The sequence below is a fragment of the Molossus molossus genome, unplaced genomic scaffold, assembly GCF_014108415.1.
Source record: "Molossus molossus isolate mMolMol1 unplaced genomic scaffold, mMolMol1.p scaffold_m16_p_4, whole genome shotgun sequence".
In the NCBI taxonomy this organism is placed as follows: domain Eukaryota; kingdom Metazoa; phylum Chordata; class Mammalia; order Chiroptera; family Molossidae; genus Molossus; species Molossus molossus.
This window is the reverse complement of record NW_023425377.1, coordinates 111,614,691-111,638,507: the sequence shown is the minus strand read 5'-3', so window position 1 is coordinate 111,638,507 and position 23,817 is coordinate 111,614,691. Positions and strand designations below refer to the sequence as shown.

The 23,817-nt window shown below is 40.3% G+C and overlaps 1 long non-coding RNA gene across 4 annotated transcripts in view; it reads right to left on the bottom strand.

The window, feature by feature from the left end:
- Nucleotides 1–23,817, bottom strand: part of LOC118615523 — a 53,846-nt gene that overhangs the window by 24,844 nt on the left and 5,185 nt on the right. For 2 of the 4 annotated variants that reach the window (XR_004956440.1, XR_004956442.1), the window contains exons 1-4: nt 12,953–13,032; nt 10,141–10,359; nt 6,204–6,278; nt 4,520–4,633 (exon numbers count right to left, since the gene is read on the bottom strand). This is a non-coding gene — a long non-coding RNA (uncharacterized LOC118615523). Of the gene's footprint in view, nt 1–4,519; nt 4,634–6,203; nt 6,294–10,140; nt 10,360–12,952; nt 13,033–23,817 lie in introns of those variants that run through there. The other 2 variants (XR_004956441.1, XR_004956443.1) reach the window with 2 other exon arrangements.

Here is a 23,817-nt window from a genome sequence, read left to right as displayed (position 1 = left end):
GAAATTTCATTCACTCCCATCGTCCCAAGTACCGACTGTACTCTTTTAATTACCAATTCTTTTTGTCTCTCTCTATATATCTTTCTATCTCCCTCTCTATCTCTGTCTCTGTTTCCACCTCCATCTGTCTGTCATTGCATCCAACAAGAATTCACCGACAATTATCCCATGCCAGGCACCATGCCGAGCACTCTGGCCCAGATCCACACAGCCAGTTCGATTTCTCCCTCTGTGTCTCAAAGGCATCTGAAATGCAAGGTGTCCAAAACTAAACACATTACTCCCTAATCTCCCAAACATGTTCCTCGTTCTGTATTCTCTGACCCAGAGACAATCATTATCACTCACCAGGGTGCCCAATCCAGAATCCTAAGAGTCACATCTGAGTTCCCCATCATTATCTTCCCTGCTTCTAATCAGTTTTTAATTCTACCTCTTAAATATTTCAGTCTGCTCTATGCTGGTTGTATGCCCAGGCTCGGGAGTCAAATCGCAGCTATGCTGTTGCTGACTGAGCAACATTAAATGTAAGTTGCTTCGCCTCTCTAGACCTCGTTTTTGTCCTTTGTAAACTGAGGGTGGAACCTACTTCATAGGGATGTGCTGAGTATTAAATTTTATGGTCTATGTACAGAGCACATCTCTGTGCCTAGCACATAGAAAGTATTCAATGAACAGATTATTTCATTAACATCATCCCTATTGACATTGTATTAGTTCAACTCTCTGTCCTGGCTAACATCCTAACTGATCAGCAGTAACGTTCTAACAGGTCTTGTATCATCTTGTCCCTCCTCGGCCCATTCTTCACACCACTGCCCAGAAGTCTGATCTAAAACACATTAGCATAAGATAGAAATGTAGTGAACTATGAAGTGAACTGTTTACCATCTCTTAGTTATTCACACATGGAGGGGGGAAGTCTCCCCAAATTGGATCTACCTGAGAATTAGTATCAGGTAAATGGCAAAGATAGAGATTTGTAATCAACTTTCACGCACAGATCACATTTGCAAAATGTTGGCAAACTTCCTCCACAGCAAATACTATTCATATCTCTTAAGTTTGGCCTACCCAAAGCAAGTGGTTAAGGTCATTTTATTGCAAGACTCTTTGTTAATTGTCCTGATTCTTTATTAATTGGCCAAAACATAATGGAAATGAATGCTTACAACTATTCTCAAAACCAAAGGAAGTCCACTAAGAAGAGCTGGGTAGTACTGAATTTTTTTTTATCCTCACCCGGGGATATTTTTCCAATTTTTGTTCAGACAGAACGGGGGAGAGAGAGAGAAACATCAACATGAAAGGGACACATCGAGTGGCCGCCACCCACATGACCCAACCAGGGCCAGGGACTAACTGCAACCAAGGTCCGTGCCCTTAGAGGGAACTGAACCGGGTCTCTCTGGACCGCAGGCCGATGCTCTAACTGCTGAGCCAAACCAGCCAGGGTGGGTAGTACTGAATTTTTACGAGCATTTTTAAAACTCTGAATTGTCAACAAACTAAAGAACTTAAGGGACTGAAAGGGATACAGTAGGAAAAGAAGATTTAGTTGAAATTTATTGTTTTAACCTACGAATTCAACCATAACAAGGCTAGGCAATGTTAAATCATGTCAGTAAAACAGTTATCATTTGATGTACTGTGAAAAACTTGTAAAAAACAAAATTACACCAATAAATCCTGTATCCCTATTCTAAAGTGGAAGAAACCCTACAGCAGGAGTTAAGAGGAAATTCCTCTTAACCTGATCAGTTGGAACAGGCTAATATTTGTGTCCATAAATACTGATCTATTAGATGCTAGCCTACCTGATAATGTCAGCTGCCAGTAACATTTTGTCATGTCTTTTTGTTTTTATCCTCTTTACAAAGAGGAAAGAGGAGGAGGAGAGAGAAACATTGGTCAATCCCCTCTACCCCACCCCGTACACCATACCCCTTACGGGCCCCACAACCTTTCTGTATAGAGATGACACTCCAACCAATGGAGCCATTTGGCCAGGCCAATGTGTCTTGATTGAAACAGAATCAACCTGCACCTATCTGTATCACTCAGACTGGAAAAAGTCTCCCCAAGAAAGGCATTGCTTAGTTTAGCAAGGCAAAAGAATTACCCTGAAAATGTGCAAATAATCAGTGAAAACTTAATCAACCTTTATACCATGTTCTAAAAATAGTAATAATGACTTCCGGTCAAGATGGCGGGTAGGTAAACGCAGTATCGCGTCCTCCCACAACCACATCAAAGTTACAACTAAACTACAGAACAACCATCATTCAGAACCTCCTGAAATCAAGCTGAATGAAGTCCTACAACTACGGAATTAAAGCAGCAGCCCCACCGAGACTGGTAGGAGGGCGGAGGGGACGGGCAGGTCCCACACCCACGTGTGGCGGATAAAAATCAGGGGGACACCTCGGCTGGGAAGGTCCTCCCTGAGGACTGAGGGGTCCCCATCCCACACCAGATGCCCCGCTCAGGGTTCCAGTGCCAGGAAGAGAATCCCCATAACTTCTGGCTGGAAAACCAGCGGGAACTGAGGCTCAGGGAGGCTGACACGGCTGGAGCCCCAGGCAGCTCCTTAAAGGGCCCGCGCACAGACTTATCGGACTCGCTCCCTCTAAGCTTGGAGGGGAGGCAGCTCGAGGGGCACCAGAGACACACAGGGAAGAACTGAGCTGTTTGGCACTGGAGTGAGGGCTGGAGAGGTGGCTTTCTCTGGGACAAACGTGCTGTCAGAGGCCTTTGTTCCTTTGGTGAGCCCTTCCCTGGGGCAGCAGACAGAAGCCATATCTGGGACTCCAGCAACCTGGCTCACACTGGTAGCCCCGCCCTGGTGACTCCCTGAGGCCCCGCCCCACCCAACTTTCAGGCCCACCCAAGCTGTTGCCACTTGCTTAACCATAGGATTGGCCTGTCTTGGATCTTGCTTCAGGTTTTTCCTAAATTCATTCAAACGAGCAGCATCTGGTCTCAGCTAGCCCCATACTTCTCGTTAAGTAATACACAGAAACAAACACAGAGAGGCAGCCAAAATGAGGAGACAAAGAAACAGGTCCCAAATGAAAGAACAGAACAGAACCCCAAGAAAAGAACTAAGCAAAATGGAGATAAGCAACCTAACAGATGCTGAGTTCAAAATACTGCTTACAAGGATGCTCAATGAACTTAGTGAGGACCTCAGTGAACTTAGTGAGGGCCTCAAGAGCATAAAAAAAGACCAGTCAGAAATCATGGATGCACAGTTAGAATTGAAAGAGGCATTAACTGAAATAAAGAATAATTTACACAGCGTCAATAACAGAGTAAGTAAATGAAGGAGCAAACCATCAATTTGGAATATAAGGAAGCAAAAAATGCCCAATCAGAACAGCAAAAAGAATCCAACAAAATGAGGATAGTGTAAGGAGCCTCTGGGACAACTTCAAGCGTGCCAACATTCGCATCTTGGGGGTGCCAGAAGGAGAACAGTGAGAACAAGAAATCAAAAACCTGTTTGAAACAATAATGGCAGAAAACTTCCCTAACTTGGTGAAGGAAACAGACATACAAGTCCAGGAAGCACAGAGAGTCCCAAACAAGATGAACCCCAAGAGGCCCACACCAAGACACATTATCATCAAAATGCAAAAGGTTCAAGACAAAGAGAGAATCTTAAAAGCAGCAAGAGAAAGGCAGCTACTTACCTACAAGGGAGTTCCCATTAGGCTGTCAGCTGATTTCTCAAAAGAAACTTTGCAGGCCAGAAGGGAGTGGCAAGAAATATTCAGAGTGATGAAAAGCAAGAACCTACAACCAAGATTACTCTATCCTGCAAAGCTGTCATTTAGAATCGATGGCTATATAAAGACTTTCCCAGACAAGAAAAAGTTAAAGGAGTTCATCACCACCAAACCGTTATTGTATAAAATGATGAAGGGTCTTTTTAAAGAAAAAGATAAAATATATGAACAAACAAAATGGCAATGAATACATATCTATCGACAATGGAATCTACAAACAAAATGAACAGGCAGAACAGAAACATTCTCATAGATACAGAGAACATTTTGTTGGTTGCCAGTTGGGAGGGGGGTTGGAGAAATGGGTGAAAAAGGTGAAGAGATTAAGAAGTAGAAATTCATTGCTAGACTGACAAACCTCAAAGGGAAAGGGGTTGGGGGGGTGGGAAGAAAGAAACCAAAGAACTTATATGTATAACCCATGGACACAGACAATAGTGTGGGAAAAGGCGGGAGGGGGGCGGGAGTGGGGAGTAGGGGGTCAGTGGGGAAAAATGTGGAACATCTGTAATACATTCTACATTCAACAATAAAGATTTAAAAATAAATAAATAAATAATAAAAATAGTAATAATAACCGTATGAAACAGCACTTTTTCTATTATTTATTTAACCCCATTTTTAGCCAAACACACAGAAAATTAATATTGTTCACTCTTTAAACAAAGCAATGTTACTCTCTTGATTATCAACTCAAAAGAGCCAGAGGAAAGAAATATTCTGAGTACCTTATTTTTTATGTTGAATCAGCTCCGCTTTGAAAAGATCCTGCTGCATATCAAACCTTACGGAATAACTAATGTCTTCATTACTGCTTTCTTTGGAAGTAATTTCATCTTGAGCTATGTTATTAAAAAGTTATAAAAGATAGAGATGTGAAGATCACAATTAGTTCCTTCACAGATGAAACCACAAAATTAATGAGGCAGCATTATTCATACAGACAGAAGGAAATTTACAACTGTTACCGCTATTATACCAAAGAAAAAAAATGTTAAAAGGCACCGTTCCGTATCACCAAACAACATATCCTGGTTACAAATGTATGTCATTACATGTGCATGCATTTGGAGAGTTGGGAAGGAATTCATTCAGAGATTTCTTTTTAAATGGCTAAAGATGAGAAACATTTTTTTTTAAGTATTTTTTAAATTCTTCCTCCATCCAAAATACAAAAATTATATTTCAAAAAAATAATTGTTAGTAAACAATGCATTGAATTCCTTCTAAAATATTTGAGACTCAAATTTATACCTCCATTAACTCTTTCTAGAATGTAAAAAAATGCACAGATCTAAAGATGTGCACAGGTTTACATATTGTGCCCACCAGGCTTTTAGCACATAAAGGGGGGAAAAGTATTTAACTCAAAATAAAGTTTAAGCATGACTATGACTAATAATATATCTAATTTTAGCCTAATACCAGAAGTTCCCATAGGTGGCAATTAAAAAAAAAAAAACAGCATAAGGTGATTAAAAATATATACATGAATCCATTCCTGTTGCCTCTATAGAATTTGATGAAACTAACAATTCCCTGCAAGACCGATTACAGCTGCTGATGAAACTTGGTGAAACATTGCATGAGTCATTTTTGAACCTTTCAATTTTGATCTACAGCTATTACCTTCTTCAGAAAAAATCTCTAGCAATAATCAACATTTTCATCATGTTGAGAAAAGAAACTTTGCAGGTAGCAATGGTTTATCTTTCATTTGACTCATCGAGTCTCTTTCAAGTGTATGCTCCATCTCTGGAGGTAAATTCAGTGGCGTGTTCTCAAGAATAGCCTCTCAGTCCTATTTTCAAGCCAAAGATGACTGTGCTGCTAATATATTCTTTAACAGATGACTATGGCGACACACTACTCCATTTAGTTAAATGGACTCTATTCACCACAGGCATCTAACTCTTTCCTTTGTATCATTCACCAACACTCATTTCTTAGCACAAACATTGGTTTCCTTCACATTCTGTGCAATATATGCTTGAGAACAAACCTACCATTTTCAACACTTCCATCATTGTCCCTACTTTACAATATCCTACAAGGGCAGTGTGGCATAGTAGAAATTACACGAGTTTTGAAATAAGGCAGATCGTGGTTAGAATCCCAAGATCACCTAGTAGACACATGACCTTGGGAAAATTACCTGCACTGTATCTATTTCACAATTTGTAAAATAGGAAGAATAATACTTCATTTGCACATTTGTTGTAAAAATCAGATGTAGAACATATATAGATGTACTCCTCACCCCACCAAATGATAAACACAAAGGCTTACATTGAAGCAGTAAGTTCTTTCTATCTTTTTGATCTCTATCTTTCTGCACAGCAAGGTAATGAACACTTTGTATTTTGATGATGCTAACAAGCTCTCCATAGTTATCCTTGATCCATTTCTCACCTCTGTTGCTTTCATTCTCATCCAGGTGGCCCTCTGAGAACTGGACTCAGCTCCAGAATTTCTATATAGAAAGAACTTGGAAACAACAATCTGGTAAGAAGGAGACATTAGAAAAATTGTCTTAAAACCGAATTTCAGCCCTGGCTGGTTTGGCTCAGGGGTTGGAGTGTCGGCCCAAGGACCAAAGAGACCCGGGTTCGGTTCCCGCTGAGGGCACGTACCTCAGTTGCAGTTTGTCCCTGGCCCTGATTGCCTGATTGGGGTTTTGCGAATGGCAACCACTTGATGTGTCTCTCACAAGTCAATGTCTCTGTCTCTGTCTCTGTCTCTGTCTCTCTATCCCCCCACCCCTTTCTCCCTCCCTCCTTCTTCTCTCTCTCTCAAGATAAATGCAAAAAAATGTCATCAGATGAGGATAAAAAAACAACAACGAATTTCAGTGTAAATGAGGGACTTTTGCATTGATGCTGTGCTTGCAAAAGAAGCACCCTGTTTTTATCTAGGTTGTATGTTTCAGGGGTAGCTGTTCAGGACGCTGATGGAGATACAAAAGACCTCAAAGATCCCCTTGTCCCATTGTGTCCCTCCAACATTTAGCCCATCATCAAACATTATGCTCCATGGCACTTTTCAAAATAGCATTTGTAGATCCCAGTAGTGTCCATGCCCAAAACACTCTTCCTTTCTCACAACCTAGTTATTCGTCCATGACTACCCTAAGAGATATTACAAGTTAGAAACTACTGATTCCTCATCCCCTGATTTGGACCAAAACTTTTGTTTTTTGAATCAAGAGAGCTGCAATATACTGACTGATGCTGAAGCCAGACTGCCTGTGTTCAGGCGGGTGAGTGACCTTGGGCAAGTTTCCTTCTCTCCACCGAGCCCTCAGCTTCCTCATCTAGAAAGTGAGGATAACGGTGGCAATCCACCCCATAGTCTTGTTGCAAGGACTAAATGACTTAATAACTATAAAGTCTGTCATGTAGTCAGTGATATATAAGGGTTAGCTTTTATTATTATTACTAGGTTAAAATGGTATACACACAGAGATTCATATAGACACTTATTTAAAAGCAACTGCCTCATAATCAGCTCCTCTCGATATATGGTAACTAGCCCCACTGAGTGGTGCCTAAAATCCATTTTTATCTCTAGCAAAGTGTTATTTTTTTTTCATGCATTCTACATATATTTATTGAATACTTACTATGTGGCGGACACTGCGCTGTAAGCTGAGAATATAATGGTGAATAAAAACACATATTACCTCTCCCCCGGCGACCCTTATGAGCAGTGGGGGAGGGACCACCAACCCAGTAACCGGGAAACACTAACCATGAAAAATCTACCAGGTGAAGTAAATGAAGAAGGCCAATGTGCCAAAAATCAATTTGCAGAAAGCCAATTTGCCAAGAGCCAATTTTCCAAAGGACTGATTCTCTGATTCCCTGACAGACAACTCATTGAAAGCCAGTTCGCCAAAAGTCAATTTCTAGAAAATCAATCTGATGAAAAGTAATCTGCCAAATCATCATTTCACCAAAGGACCAATTCAGTGAATTATTAGGGAGGTTTTGAAGTCTTCATGCCACAGAAGCTTTGACACAGTCCTTTCGTTGCAGCTCTCTAACCCCAGATTCGACAGTCTGGGCTGAGTGCCAGTTTCAGGTTTTCACGTGTCAGACGCCGAGCCCTCCCCTAATGCCCGGGGATCTAGGACCCCAGTGAAACCTCACCATGGGCTGCTTCTTCAGTGCACTTTACTATCGTCAGACTTAAGTTCTGCCTGCCTCTGCCTCTCCCAGAAAGACAGCTGCAGAGACCTATCCTAGAACAGAGTGACAGAGTGGTCTCTGCAAACCGACTTTGGCCAAATTTATTTTTAGCAAATTGGTCATTCATGGAATTGATTCTGAGTTAACTGTTTCTCAGTAATGACCTAAAGTTCCTGCTATGAAACTAGGGAATTTGGCCGTGTCAGACTGGTAAGAAAAGGCGTCACTGAGGGAAAATGCAACTGAACTGAGGTCAGAAGGATCTTTTTTTTTTTTTTATCCTCACCCGAGGATATTTTTCCATTTTTTGTACAGATAGAGTGGGAGGGAGAGAGAAGAAGGGAGAGAGAGAGAGAAACATTGACGTGAAGGGACACATCGAGTGGCTGCCACCCGCACGACCAACCAGGGCCGGGGACAAACTGCAACCGATGTACGTGCCCTTAGCGGGAACCGAACCCGGGTCTCTCCGGACCGCAGGCCGACGCTCTAACCGCTGAGCCAAACTGGCCAGGACGAGAAGGATCTATTTTTAAAAGCAATGAGCAAAAGGGGGAGGAAACACCATATGCAGAACCTATGTGCAGTAGGAAGCACTGAAACTGCAACAGTCTGCAGAACAGCCCATGTGGCTGGAGCAGAGAACACTCGGGAGCACAGAGGACATCTGAAGCTAGAAATATAGTTTGGAGCTAGACTGCTGTCTCTCACACACCACAGGAAAGACTTCGGTTATTTTAAGAATGGGGATCCTGAATACATTTTAAGTAGAGGAATAACACAATCAGTTTTACATTTTGAAAAATCACTTTGCAAGTGGTGTGGAGACCATATTTTAAGAGCGTACCGGTATAGATTATTTTCTTAACTGAGAATTTATTATTGCAATATTTTAGGAGAGAGATGAGAGGGCTCACCTAGGGGGTGGGGAAAAAGTGGAGTGAAGTAAATTACTTATAGAGTTATTTAAGCAGTAGGAACAACAAAATTTGTAATGGAGGATTGGGTACTAGGCTGAAGAAGAGGAAAGTGTCTTGGACAATTCCAACACTTCTGGTTTATATAACTAGATGGTGATGCCATTCCCATGAACGGACTAGATGACCATATTTTATAATATTCTCTTTCAATGTATGTCTGCGTATTTGTATATTGTATGTATTTATTGAATTATCTTCTTTCAAATTTAAGTTATTAAGAAATTAAATGTGAATTTGTTTGAGGATATTTATGCAATTTGGGGTCTCATGTAGGTAGGTATTCAATAAACTATAATCTTTTAGATCCAGGCTCCATCATTTACTAGGTGATTGACTTTGGCACTTAACTTCTCTGTGCCTCAATTTCTTCCACCTTCAAGAGGGGACAATACAACACCTGCCTGGGAAGAAACCAGCTAACAGTTCCTGCAGTCCATTCTCTCCCTTTACTAAAGGGAAGCCCCAGGAAAGGAAGAAGTTGCCCTACTTAAATTTCCTTATGAAAATACTAATGACAAAGCTCCCGGCATACTTGGAACAAAGTTAATTATGCCAAGCAATCATTTCATCAGATGACACTAGTGAGAGAGTCCTTGTTATGCACCGAACTGTGTCTCCCCCAAAGCCACATGTTGAAGCCCTAACCCCCAAAGTGACTATATTTGGAGTCAGGGCCCCTATGAGAAAGTAATGAAAATTATGTGAGGTCACAGCGTGGGACCTAAATCTGATGGGACGGATGTCCTTCTAGGAAGAGGAAGAGATGCACAAGAGCCCTCTCTCGGTCTCTGCACACACAGTGAGGCCCCGTGAGGACATGGCGAGACGGCTGCCGTCTACCAGCCCCGAGGAGAGACCTCGGCAGAAACCCACCTGCACTTTGGTCTTGGACTTTGAGTCCCAAGAACTGAGAAAACGAATTTCTGTGGTTTAAGCTACCAGTTTGCGGTATTTTTAAATGGCGGTTCTAGCAGACTAATACAGTCCTTACCTATGGAAAGACGTTAGCAAGACATACCTGGTCTATCACGTTTGTTTAGAGTAGAAAATCTGGAACCTAAGGATTCATGGGCCATGGTACTAGAAAATGTCATATAAACTAGTAACTGAGTATAAAATGGAAATGTGTCATTACTGGAAAAGCTCCCTTTGTGTAAATAACAGAGTAACTTGCATTACTTCCTTAGAGACTTCAGTGAATCTGTGCCAGAGTGAATCCTGATGCAGGAAGGATGAGGGGATCTGTGCTGGTGGGCTCAGACCTCTCTCTGCGAAGCCTGGGCCTCGTGGTTGCTGATAACAAATATCAGGAAAGCTTGATGCAGGGTAAGATCTCTGATTGCCGTGTGTCTGGTTTCATGATGCAATCCTTTGTGGTCACATCACCACCTCAGGGAACTGTGGGGAAGATGAAATAAATCAATGCTTCTGAAAATGCAGTGCCAAGTTCATAGCAAGTACTCATTAAGTATTGCTATTATTAATATATTATTATCATCCCAAGAAATAATGAGAGCTCTCATTTATAAAATGAATATTAGGTGGCAGGCACTTAAGCTAAGTGCCTTCCATGGATTATCTCATTTAGTTGTCCAAAAAGCCCTAAGTTCTATGTCTAACACCATCCCGAGAAGTCCGAAGCCTGGAAATGCTCCCAAGGTCATACACCTAGTATATTGTGCTACTGCGTTTTAAACCCAGGCAGTCAGTCTAACTCCCCAACTGAGCTCATGTTCTTGATTCTCAATAACACTGCCTTGTTACACTATTCTGTCTCTGAAAACCATTCCAGGTGCTATTTTAGTAGGATGAAAGTATAATTTATTAACTAGCACCAAAATGGCCTTAAAATGTTAATGCAGTTTCTGAATATATGTGACTTCTACCCAGGGAGTCACTTACGTCAGGAGACGTAGAAATAGGGAACACTATCTATTCCTTTTACTCCATTTCTAGAAATGTCATCACCATTTGATATTCCACTGAACATAACCCCCATGTGCTTCCCCAACAAGGGGCACGGGCTGGTCAGTTCTGAAATAATGAGGTAAAACTGGAGCTTTAGGAAAACTGGCACGAGGTTTGGAGAGTTTCTCGTTTTCTCTCTGTGCCCACAGATCATGTAGGCTCTTTCATGCCTGCATTGCTTTCTTTTAAACAACAGGGATAAGCAAAGACAAGTGAGAGATAGGAGTCAACTCTATCAACTTTGCTAACAGCAATAGTTAGATCAACATACATGACTGACATATTATTCCGGACGATAAAAGAGTATGGATAGGATTTGAAATTATATTTTGAAATGGCCTAGGCTTTCCACAGCTTTTGTTATATAAATTATAATGAAAAACTATAGGTATACTCTGTTTAGTCTTATTCCATTACATTCCTTAAGGACATTCATTGTATAAAATGACTGTATATTGAATATTAAATCTTATTTCCATGGATTTTAACAATCCCCACAATACTGAGAATGAATGACTAAACAGCAGTGTCCCTGGCCCTGATGCCGGCAAAAGGAAGATCTCCTAACAGTGTTACTCAGGAAGCATTATAGGGGCCATGTTTCTGTCCATTGTGGTTTGGCTTTCAGTCTGAATATCAAACAGGAAGCAGTTCTCCCTGCCCAAGGGAGTAGACCATAATCTTTGCATTCGCAGAAAATAGGGTGTGACAAAGAAAACAAGGTGCACAGCAGTCATATGAGAAAAGCACCATACTTGAAGTATGCACTAGGAACTACAGATGAAAAGGTAAAGAAATTTCTGCAAATAATAATAACAGCTTTGATACAAAAAAATGCCACCATTCCATGGCAGATTTGCATTGAATCTTCCAAAGGAAGATTAGGAGGACCTGGATGAAAATAAATCCAAAAAAGATAAGAATACTTATTAAGGAAGAAATGAAACTGACAGTAGTATCCCATTTGTAAATAATTAATATTTAATCTGATATACCTATACCTAAGTCAACTGTATATAGAAATGCATATTTGTTGTTTTTAGAAGTCCTTGTGGCAAAAATTTATTTCCCTACGTATTGTTAGAAAGAGATACCATAACTGAAAGCACCTATTGGGAGAAGCAATCTGCCATGGGCAGTTAGCATCCTACACTCTTTCAGGGTATGCCAAGAATGCACAGCCCTGAATACCCTTTGCCCTGGCCATTTCTCAAGGTTGTATTTGCAGAGAGTAAATTGAGAGATAAGGTAATGCATCCATCCCACACAAAGAACAGGCTTGCTTACTGCTCGCTATAAAAACAGCAGATTCCCAAGTTCAGTGTTCCTGTCTTATAATATAAACAATTGCATGTGCAGGTTCCCAACCATGCCCCATGTCAATGAGGCACAAGGGAACCAATGCAAACATACTGATGCATCAATGAAACAGTAACAAGCTGACTTATTAGCTTACAAGCATGGTAAAGTAAAAGCCTAGAACAAACTCACCCTGCTTGACATGGTATTGAAGATCCCAGGGTCCAGAATAGATGAATATGTTTATTTTGTGATAGTTTTTTTTTGTAGAGCAGCTTTAGGTTATAGAAAAATTCCACATAAACTTTAAATGATTTTCATACTCCGCTGCCCCCAATTTTCCCTATTATTTACAACTTACATTGTGTGATACATTTGTTATGATTGATGAGCCAATGTTGCTATATTATTAACTAAAGGCCACAGTTTACCTTAGAGTTTACTTTGTGTTATGTATTCTATGAGTTTAACAAATGCATCATGTGTCCATCATTACACTATCACATAGAATAGTTTCACTGTCATAAAAACCCTCTGTGTTCTACCTCCCTCCCCCTTAACCACCAAATGATACAAGAGGGGAAAGAAACATTTCTTGTGTGCCACTGTGTGTCAGACACTTGATGTACACTAAGATATTTAACCCACAAAACATCCCTGGGGGTAAGGTGGTACTAGCCTGATTTTGCAGATGAGGAGGGAGAGGTCCAAGTATGTAACTTACCCACGGACACAACATAAAAGAGAAGGTAGAGTCCATCTAGTTAGGTCTGTTTTGAAAAACAGTGATACTTCATTAATCTGAAAGTTAAAAAAGTATGTGACACTAAAAAACAGAAAGATAACTGGCCTGCTTTGTTCCTAATTCTCTGGTTCTTTGTTTGCTACCACCATAGGCTATTTTTCTTAAGTTTTTTTTAAAATTTTTTATTAATTTATTTTTGTTATAGACGTTTCTCCTTTTTTCCCCCATTGACACCCTCCTCCCCATCCCCCTCACCCTGTACCTGGCTTTGTTGTCCGTGTCTATTGGTTATGCGTACCGGGGACACTTCAAATGAGCGCTCTGGCTTGCTCTTTACATGAGAGTACTTATAATTAAAGCTGAGTCAAGCTCCATCTTCCTAAAATACAAATACTTTCTACTACATCAAAGCCTAGGACAGACTATCTCAGCTTGTTTTATCTAAGACATAAAGCTCCCTGTTGATACATGTTTGAGAAGGAGTATGTACAAAACCTCAGAAATAAGGCAATAAAATTTCATTTGAAATATTTAATGACCTTTATGATGCCAATGTCCACATCATCTTAAGCAAATCCTGCAATAGATATTCCAGTTACAGTAAAGAAAGCTAATATGCATAATTCCTAAAGTTTTATAACATCACTAAAGAACTTAATTCCTGTCAAATCTCTCTTTAAAAATATTGATATTATGCCAATTGAGGATGTCCCAGAATGAATTTTCACTAATACCAAAATTCATTATTCAACAATTCTTGAGTGCTGCATACTGGGAGACACTGTGCTGGGCGCGTAGAAAGGAGCTGGAAGGAAGACAAACATGACCCCTGTCCTCACAGAACTTACCTTGCAGGGTAGGAGAAAGACAGTCAAGAATTAAATAAAAAATAATGAACTGTGATAAGTGCGAGAAAGAATTACAGGATGCTCTGAAGATATTTCACAGAACATTTGACCTGTTTTGTAGTTAGTTAAGGCGTCCCCTGAAGATGGGACAGCTGGGATCTGCAAGGATGAGCTAGTGAGACTTGGGAAAAGGAACTGTGAGAGGGAAGATAACTACAGTTTTATACATACACATATATATTCACAACAGTAAAGAACTTATCTAAACAACTAGAGAGATTTGTTGCAACCAGAGTCATTATTTTATGTAAAACATTCCAAAATTAAGAGGATCATTTCTATAAAACTTTTAAGAAAAAACTTTCAGCCCTGGCTGGTTTTGCTCAGTGGTTAGAGCGTCAGCCTGCGGTCTGGAGAGACCCGGGTTCGGTTCCTGCTAAGGGCACGTAGCTCAGTTGCGGTTTGTCCCCAGCCCTGGTTGGGTCGTGTGGGTGGCAACTCCTCCCACTCTATCTGAACAAAATATCAAAAAATGTCCTCGGGTGAGGATGGAAAAAAAAAAAAAAGAAAAAACTTTCAACTCCTGTGGTTACATGCCCCTCTCCAAACCAGTCATAACCTTAGTTGCCCCCAACCAGAAAATTGTTCAACTCTCAACATTCAAAAGTAGCAATAATAGTTCTGAATTCCTGTTATAAATAAGTGAAGAGGAGACACATGGATCTAGTCTTAAGGAGAAGGGGGTTGATCAAAAAAAAGAATCAAATAATAATTAATATTCCCTGCCACTGTTTTTTCCTGTATCATGTGTTGATGATTTTAGGTACCATACAGAGACCCATTAGCTTTTTATGTGCCTACAGACATTTATGTCCTTTTTTTGAGGTTCAGTGTCCCCCACCATTTTTATTTTCAATTCATGTTAGCCAGTTACGACTGCTTTGATCTTTTGGGATTTTTAAAAAAATCAAATTTCAAGTATCCAATTTTGTTTGAATGTACCAATTAGTAAAATGTCTATAAAACAAGACACTACTGCTGTTCAAACTCCTCTCAGGCAAGAGTGCAGAAACTTACCACTAGCTTTTGAAAAAGCTCCTCTTATGATAATGAAAGTCTTTGAGATAGCAGCAATAATTGCTGTATGATGTAAATTAAAGGTAATGAACAATAAACCTTGATTATCTTCAAGGTCTTCGGATTTCTTCATAATCTCATACACCACCCTGTGCCCTTTACAAGGCAGACATTTTGCCAAGAGGCATTTCACTCACTAAGCCCCAGCTTGTCCTTGAACAGGCATTGACGTTTCACATCTGTTTCTTTTATCGCTTCGATTCTGAAAGTTTTTTATCAAAGACTTTAATCAAAATTAATCCCATTATGTCCTTTATGCCTGTTGGGTTTAGTTGCCACAAAAAGCCAAAGTCATCTTTGGGACTCTAATTTCCATAAGGCTCTGAACATCCTCTTTTCTGACCCATTTTACCCTGTTCAATACCTCAAATCTTTCCACTGTGCCCGCTAAGACACAATCAGCAACAAAGTTGCCTTCTCAGAACATTCCCTTCACTTCTTGCTGTAAAACCAGATCGCCCTGCAGGCCTTCCTCTGCAGCCCAAACTCCACTGCTACTAGGACTGCAGGTAGAGAAGAGGACATTCTCGCTCCTTTCTGCTCCTTCCGTTCTTCCTCCCTCCTCCATAAACATTCCCATTTAAATTTTGTGACGTCAGACTCCAGCACTAACTGCCTTTCCTGCTCCAGTGCTCAAACAACACCCAAGCCAAGCTCAAACAACATCCACTCCCCCACCCCCAATTCCTTGGAGATTTCAGTTCCTAACTCCTGACACTGTCTCAAACCCTATTCTTGTTATAATTCTCAGTTGACCTCAGTGTTCACATAGACAATCCATCTAATAAGTTTTAAGTCAGTGCCTTGACCTCCTCTCCTCCACCCTACTCCAGCTACTTACTCTCATCACCACACCTTAGACATTGTCATTCCCAATAACTATAACCTCTCCATCATCTCAGTTAGAGGCATTCTACTCTCTGACCACCACCTCCTCTTTCTAGCTCACTACCTCTACTTGACATCTGGAAAACTCCAACAACCCTCTGACTCCACTGGAAACTACAACTTATTTATTCTAACATCTTTTTATTATCTCTCACCCTTCACATACTAACTTTTATCCTTATCTAGCTTCAATTGCATGGTCAATCATAATCACACACTTATGTACACCCTTAACTTTCCTGCCTTTCTCTTGTCTCCTTGTACTTGGCCAAACCACAGCCCTGGTTATTTTCAGCTTCCTGCCTCTTACATACTTGCACCTGTGCATGTAAACATGGCTGCAGGAAACAATAAATAGACTGGTCTTATTTACATTCATGAGCTCTAATTTCAAATAGGCCTTTAATGCTGCCTATGACATATACTGGTTTCCATTCTCCTCAACAACTACTACATAGCTTTACCTCTCTCCTAAAATCTCCAACCCTTTTTCTTTCAGGCTCACTCTTGTGGAGTTTGGGGTTGGAAGATGGACGTTTTTTAACCTTGTGTTAAGCACTCTCAACCTTGTGTTAATGCGTTCTCAGAATCCTGGGGCTGGGGGACCTGGCCCACCCATGTGTATTGGGTGCTTCATTTGCATGTGAATAAGGGTTTGTTATCTCTTGGCTTCAAGGTCTCTTCCTGTAAAAAGCAAGAGACAAAGCTAGGGTGTATGCAGTAATGCCATCTCAAGGAAATAATTACTCTAAATCCACTTGTGACTTGGGGGTACCAATCTGCAAATAAATGGGACTGTGTCCAGAGATCTGGAGCATTTGCTCCCTTGCAAAGCTCCCCCTCACTCCAAGCAGTGTGTGCTTGTAGTTTCATTGCATTGCACTGATCCTGGCAGGCCGAGAGATGGCAACTCTCAGCTGACAACCTTGCCTTCTATTTTACTGATAAAACAGAATCGATCAGATGAGCACTTCTACAAACTCCCACAACCACCTTCACCCACCTACCTGCAGCTGCTGTGTCTCCTGCTACTGAGTGAACTTGTTCATGCTCCTAGCAAAGGGAAACCCCTTTGTGTGCAAGATATTCCCCCATCTACTCAAGGGCATTGTCTCAGCAATTCTTCTTTCTCTCTCCAGTACCAAAAGTTCCTCCTCTTTCCTAGATTTTTTTCCATTAGCCAAAAAATATGCTTTTTCTCTTATACCAAAACTTTTGCTTGATCCTGCTTCACTTTAGAGCTACCACCCCATTTTTTCCCTTTCATTAGAAAATTTCCTTGAAAGAACTGTTTATACTACTGTCACCAATTTGTCCTCTTCTCTTGAGTCTATGATCAGGCTTCAATACTCATCACTCCATCTAACTGCTTATTGTTATGTTGTTTAATCCAGTAGCCATTCTCAATCATCATCTGATTAGACCACTTAGCAATATGTGATATAGCTAATTGTTTTCTTCATGTGGCTTCCAGGAGTCCACCCTCTCTTGGTTTTCTTCCTACCACACTAGTAGCTTCTTCATAGCCTCTTTCTTCTTTCCTCCGTGTCTTTCTACTATCTTAACATTGGAGTGCCCACGTTCCAGCTATTTCTCTTTTCTTATCTACTAATTCCCTTTGTAATCTCAATCCCCCCACAGTGAGCAAATTAGAAATGCCAGAACTGCCTTGGTTTAATGTAGAAGGGATTTGAAGGCTTACAGAGAGTAAAATGTTACCATGGATTTATCATTTAAGACCTACTTACCCACTTTGGGAGGGTTCAGGAAACATCCCTTTCACTGCTAGTGTGAGAAATAAATTTGTAGGAGAGCCCCAACATCTTTGAAGAGCTCAGTGATTGCTCTTCTCTCTAGACCAGATCTTACAGGGGAGATTGAAGTCACTGAACTGGAAAACCTAAATGCAATGGGAGTAATTGGATTCTGGGGTGGTAGGAGTCCAGTGACAGCCCTCTATTGCAAAAGGCAAGGAGGGTGTGATTACCATAATGGATAGCAGAGTCAAAGCAGCAATCAGAATAGCTTGACTTGCAGAGAACTATGGAGCTGGCTAGTTTATCATGGTGTTGCTAGAAGTGAAATAGACAGGAAGCCCGCTGAATTCTTACTTGACCTATATAAGCAGAAAAATTCTAGGTCAGTTGAACAAAAGTCTAATGTGAATCATAAAAAAAGAGAGAGAGACATGGCCCCTCAACCAGTTCCCAGACTTGAGCCAGTTTACAGACCCAGAAATCCTTGAATAAGGGAGAGACTGGGTGTTTTTGAGGAAGGACTCCAGTACACTGCCCAAAACGTATACTGTTAATCTTTCTCCCAGCCTCCTCCAAAGTGACCTACAGTCTTTTGCCTGGGTACCTGTGCACTGGGGAAAAAAAATAATCAAAGCTTTGAGTGACTCCTGGACACTGATTCAGAACTGACACCAATTCTGGGAGATCCAAACTTCATTGTGATCCACCAGAGTATGGCGGTTAAGTGTTCAGTGGAATTGTAGCTCAAGTCTGTCTCCAAGTAGGCCCAGTAGTTCCCCTAACCCATTCTGTGATTATTTCCACAATTCCAGAATTTATACTTAGAACAGACATACTCAGCAACTTGCAGAATCCCCAGACTGGTTCTCTGACATGTGGAGTGAGGACTAGCAAAGTGGGAAAGGCCAAGTGAAATCCATTAGAACTGCCTCAACCTAGGAAAGCAGCAAACCAAAAGCAATACCATATTCCTGGAAGGACTGCACAGATTCAGTGCCACAGTCAAGGACTTGCACGATGCAGGAGTGGTGATACCCACCACGTCTCCATTCAACTTACTTATTTAACCTGTTCAGAAGAAAGATGAATCTTGGAGAATGACAATGGATTATTATGAGCTTAACTAGGTAGAGACTCCAACTGCAGTTGCTCCACCAAATGTGATTTTGTTGCTTGAGCAAATTAAGACATCCCCTGGTACTGGGTATGCAGCTATTGATCTGGCAAGTGTTTTCTTCTCGGTATCTGTTAGTAAAGACCACCAGAAGCAGTTTGTTTCCAGCTAGTAAGGCCAGAAATACACCTTCCTGCTCCTACCTCATGGGACTATTTAATCTCTAGCCATAACTTAGGAGTCATAATTTAATTTAATTCACTTTTCCTTTCCACCAGATAGCACATTGGTCCTTTAATTGATGACACTAAGCTGATTGAACCTAATGAGCGAAATGCAGCAATTACTCTAGACTTTTTGGTCAGACACTTGCATGCAGCTATACTATTTCCCTTTTGGAAAAACAGCTCTTGGACTGCTATTGAGCCTTAGGAGAGACTGAATGCACAACCATGAGCCACCAAGCTACCATGTGACCGAAGCCACCCGTCATGACTAGGTGTTATCTGATCCACCAAGCTATACATGTAGAATGCACGGCAGCACTCTGTCATCAAATGGAAATGCTATATATGTGACTGGGCCTAAGCAGGCCCTGAAAGCACAACTAAGTTACCAGTACAAGTGACCCAAATGCCTCTGTTCCCCACTCCTACCAGTCATCTGCATGTCTGGTATCATAGGGAGTTGCCTATCATCAGTTGACAGAGGAAGAGAAGACTGGCCTGGTGTACAGATAGTCTTGGACAACATGCAGGCACCACCCAAAGTGGCAACTGCAACATGACAGTCCCTCTTTCTGGGACGTACCTGAAAGACAGTGGCAAAGAGAAATTCTCCCAATGGGCATAACTTTGAGCAATGTACCTCATCGTTCACTTTGCTTAGAAGGAGAAATGGCCAGGAATATGATTGCATATCAATTCATAGTCTGTACCCAATTACTTTTTCCCAGTCACCACTGTTATTTACTACCCAATGGGCTCATAAACAAAGTGGCCAGAGTGACAGGAATGAAGGTTATACATGGGCTCAGCAACATGGACTTCCACTCAACAAGGCCATCCTGGCTATGGCCACTGCTAAGTGCCCAATCTGCCAACAGTAAAACCAACACTGAGTCCCTGATATAGCACCATTCCCCAGGATGGTAGCCAGCTACCTGGTGGCAGGTGGATTACATTGGACTTATTCCATTACAGAAGGGTCAGAGTTTTCTTTTACTGAAATAGACATTTGCTATAGATATGGATTTCCCTTCCTTGCATACAATGCTTCATGCAAAAAACTACCATCTGTGAACTTACAGAATATATTATCCACCATCATAGTATTCTATACAGCATTGCTTCTGATCAGGAAATTTACTTCACAGCAAATAAAGTGCAGCAACGGACCCATGATCATAGAATTCACTGGCCTTACCACGTTTCCCAACATCCCAAAGAGCTGGTTTGACAGAATAAAAGTCTTTTAAAGACTCGATTACAATGCCAGCTAAGTGACAATAACTTGCAGGGCTTGAGCAAAGTTCTCCAAAAGGCTGTATATGCTCTGAATCAAATGCTGATATGTGGTGCCATGTCTCTCATACCCAGGATTCACAGGTCCAAAATCAAGGGGTAGAAATGGGAGTGGTGTCACTCACTATTACCCATAGTGACCTATTAGCAAAAATTTTGCTCCCTATCTTATGTTCAGATGGCTTATAAATCTTAGCTCCAAAGGGAGGGATGCTTCCATGAGGAAGCACAACAATGATTCCATTGAACTGGGAGTTAAGAATGCCACTCGGCCACTTTGGACTCCTCATACCTATGAATCAACAGGCAAAGAAGGGCTGTGCTGGCTGAGTGACTGATCCAGACTATCAAGGAGAAATTGGACTGCTACTCTACAGTGGAAATAAGGAATGTACTCTGTCTGGATTACAAGAGATCCCTTGGCTTAGGGCATCTCCTAGTATTACTTGCCCTGCGGTTAAAGTCAATGGAAATCTACAACAATCCAGTCCACACAGGACCACTAATGGCCCAGACTTCAGGAATAAAGGTTTGGGTCACTCCACCAGGCAAAGAACTACAGCCAATTGAAGTATTTGCTGAAGGCAAAGGGAATACAGAATAGATAGTGTAAAAGAGTTGTTATAAACACCATCTATTATCACATGGCCAGTTAAAATAATGAAAACTAATTGTCATAGGTATTTTCCCCTTATTTTGTTATAAAAATGTTTGTGTGTATATTTGCATAATATATATAACAAAAATATTTGCTATATATATACTGCAAATATTTTTGTTTTCTTTCTTGTCTTATTGCCTTATCATGTAACATAACATATAACATATAGTACTTAAGTATTATTAATTTTACATCATAGTACTTAAATTACAGGGTATCAAGGAGAAAAGTAAACATCACTCAAGGACTTTATTTCCTCTTCTGGGGAAGGGTTAGTGTTTCTGGTTGTATGCAGGTTAGGTAGAATTGTGATCTTATTTGGAAATTAAGTATGGTTTTGAGATATGTAGGGGTGCCAAGTTGACAAGGGGTGGACTTGTGATAGTTAATTCTATGTCACCTTGACTGAGCCACAAGGTACCCAGATATTTAGTCAAATATTATTCCCTGCTGTGTCTGTAAAGATGTTTCTGAACTAGATTTACATTTGACTAAGTAGACTGAGCATAGCAGATTGCTCTACCCAGTGTGGTGGGCCTCATCCAATCCATTAATGGACTGAACAGAACAAAATAGCAGAGTAAGAGAGAACTCATGCTCTCTGCCTGCCTTCAGACTTGGACTGGAACTATATCACCAACTCTCCTGAGACTTCAGATTGCAGATCCTGGTACTTCGCAGCTGTGTAAGCCAATTCCTTATAATAAGTCTCATATGGTTCTATTTCTATGAGTTCTGTTTCTCTGGAGAACCCACACTAATACAAAACTATTTCATCACCATATGCTTTATAGTCATACCCTACCCCTAACCTCACCCCACTTCCCTAACCCTTGAAAACCACTAATCTATTCTTCCTCTCTAAAATTTTCTTATTTCAAACATGTTATATAAATGGAATGACACATTATGTGACCTTTGAGATTGGCTTTTTCTGCTTAGCATAATGTCTTTGAGATCCATTCAAGTTGTCAGGTCTATCAATAGTTTGATCCTTTTTGAATAGAATTCCATGGAATGAATGTACCACAGTTCGTTTAGTCATTCACCTAATGACAAACATTTTGGTTGTTTCTAGTTATTGGCTATTATAAAGCTTCTATGAACATTTGTGTACATTTTTGTATAAACATGAATTCTCATATCTCTGGAATAAAAACCTAGTTTGATTGCTTGGTCATAAAATAGTTGCATATTTAATTTTTTTTAAAACTCCCAAATTTTTTTCCATTGTAGCTGAAACATTTTGCATTCCTACCAGTGATATTCAAGAGATCCAGTTTCTCTGCATCCTTGCCAATATTGATATTGTCACTATTTTTTATGTTAGCTGTTGTAATTGGTGTGTAATGATATCTGATTGCTTTAATTTCTATTTTCCTAGTGGCTAGTGATATTGAACATCTTTTCTTGTGTTTAATTGCCATCTGTACATCCTCTTCAATGAATGTCTTCATGTCCTTTGCTCATTTAAAAAAAAAAATTTTTTTTTTAATCCTTACCCGAGGATATTTTTCTGTTTATCCTCAGAGTAGGAGGGAGAGAGAGGGAGAGAAAGGGAGAGAGAGAAACATCAATGCAAGAGGGACACATCGAGTGGTTGCCCCCTACACAACCCCGACCAGGGCCAGGGATAAACTGCAACCGAGGTACATGCCCTTGACTAGAATCAAACCTGCGACTCATTGCTCCGTGGGCCAATGCTCTGCCGCTGAGCCAAACTGGCCAGAACTTTTTTTTTTTTTTAATCCTCACCCGAGGATATTTTTCTATTTATCCTGATAGAGTTGGAGGGAGAGAGAGGGAGAGAAAGGGAGAGAGAGCCTTTGCTCATTTTTAATTGGATAGCTTGATTTACCAACAACAAAAAGAAATTGTGATAAAATATATCTACCACTTAGCATTACAAGCATTTTTAAGTGCACAGTTCAGTGACATTAAGTACATTTATAATGTTGTACAGTCACCACCACTATCCATTTCTAAATCTTTTTATCCTCCCAAACAGAACTCGATACCCATTAAACAATAACTTCATTTCCTCCTCCCCCAGCCTCTGGTAACCTGCATTCTATTTTCTGTCTCTTTAAACTTGACTCTTTTAGGTAGCTCATATAAATAGAATCATATATGTTTTCTGTCTGTATTATTTAATTTAGCATAATGTTTTCAAGGTTCATCCATGTTTTAGCATGTATTTCATTCCTTTTTAAGACTGAATAATATATATATATAAATCGCCCATATTTGTTTATCCATTCATCTATTGATGAACATTAGGGTTGTTCCCACCTTTTGGATATTGTGAATAATGTTGCTATAAACATTTGGTATACAGTTATCTGTTTGAGTCCCTGCCAATTCTTTTGGGTATATACCTAGAATTGCTGGATCAGATCACATAATTCTATGTCTAACCTTTTGAGGAACCACCAAATTGTTTCCTCAGCAATGCACAATTTCTCCATGTCTTTACCAACACTTTTTTTTTTAATAAAAGCCATCCTAATGCATATGAAGTGGTATCTTATTGTGATTTTGATTTGCATCTCCCTAATGCTAGTAACGTTAAGCATCTTTTCATGTGTTTATTAGCCATTTGTATATCTGTATATCTTTGAAGAAGTATCTATTCAAGTCCTATGGCCATTTTTTAATTGAGTTGTTTTGTTATTGTGGTGTTGTGGGAGTTCTCTATATATCCTGAATATTGGTTACTTATCAGATATAGGGTTTGCAAATATTTTGTCCCATTCTGTGCATGATCTTTTAACTCTCTTGATAGTGTTATTTCATATACAAGTCTTACCATTGAGTTTTGAGTTTATTTTAGATACAAGTTTGTTGTCAGATATCTGGTTTACAAATATTTTCTCCCAGTGTGTAAAGTGTGAGGTTGAGGTCAAGGTTTATTTT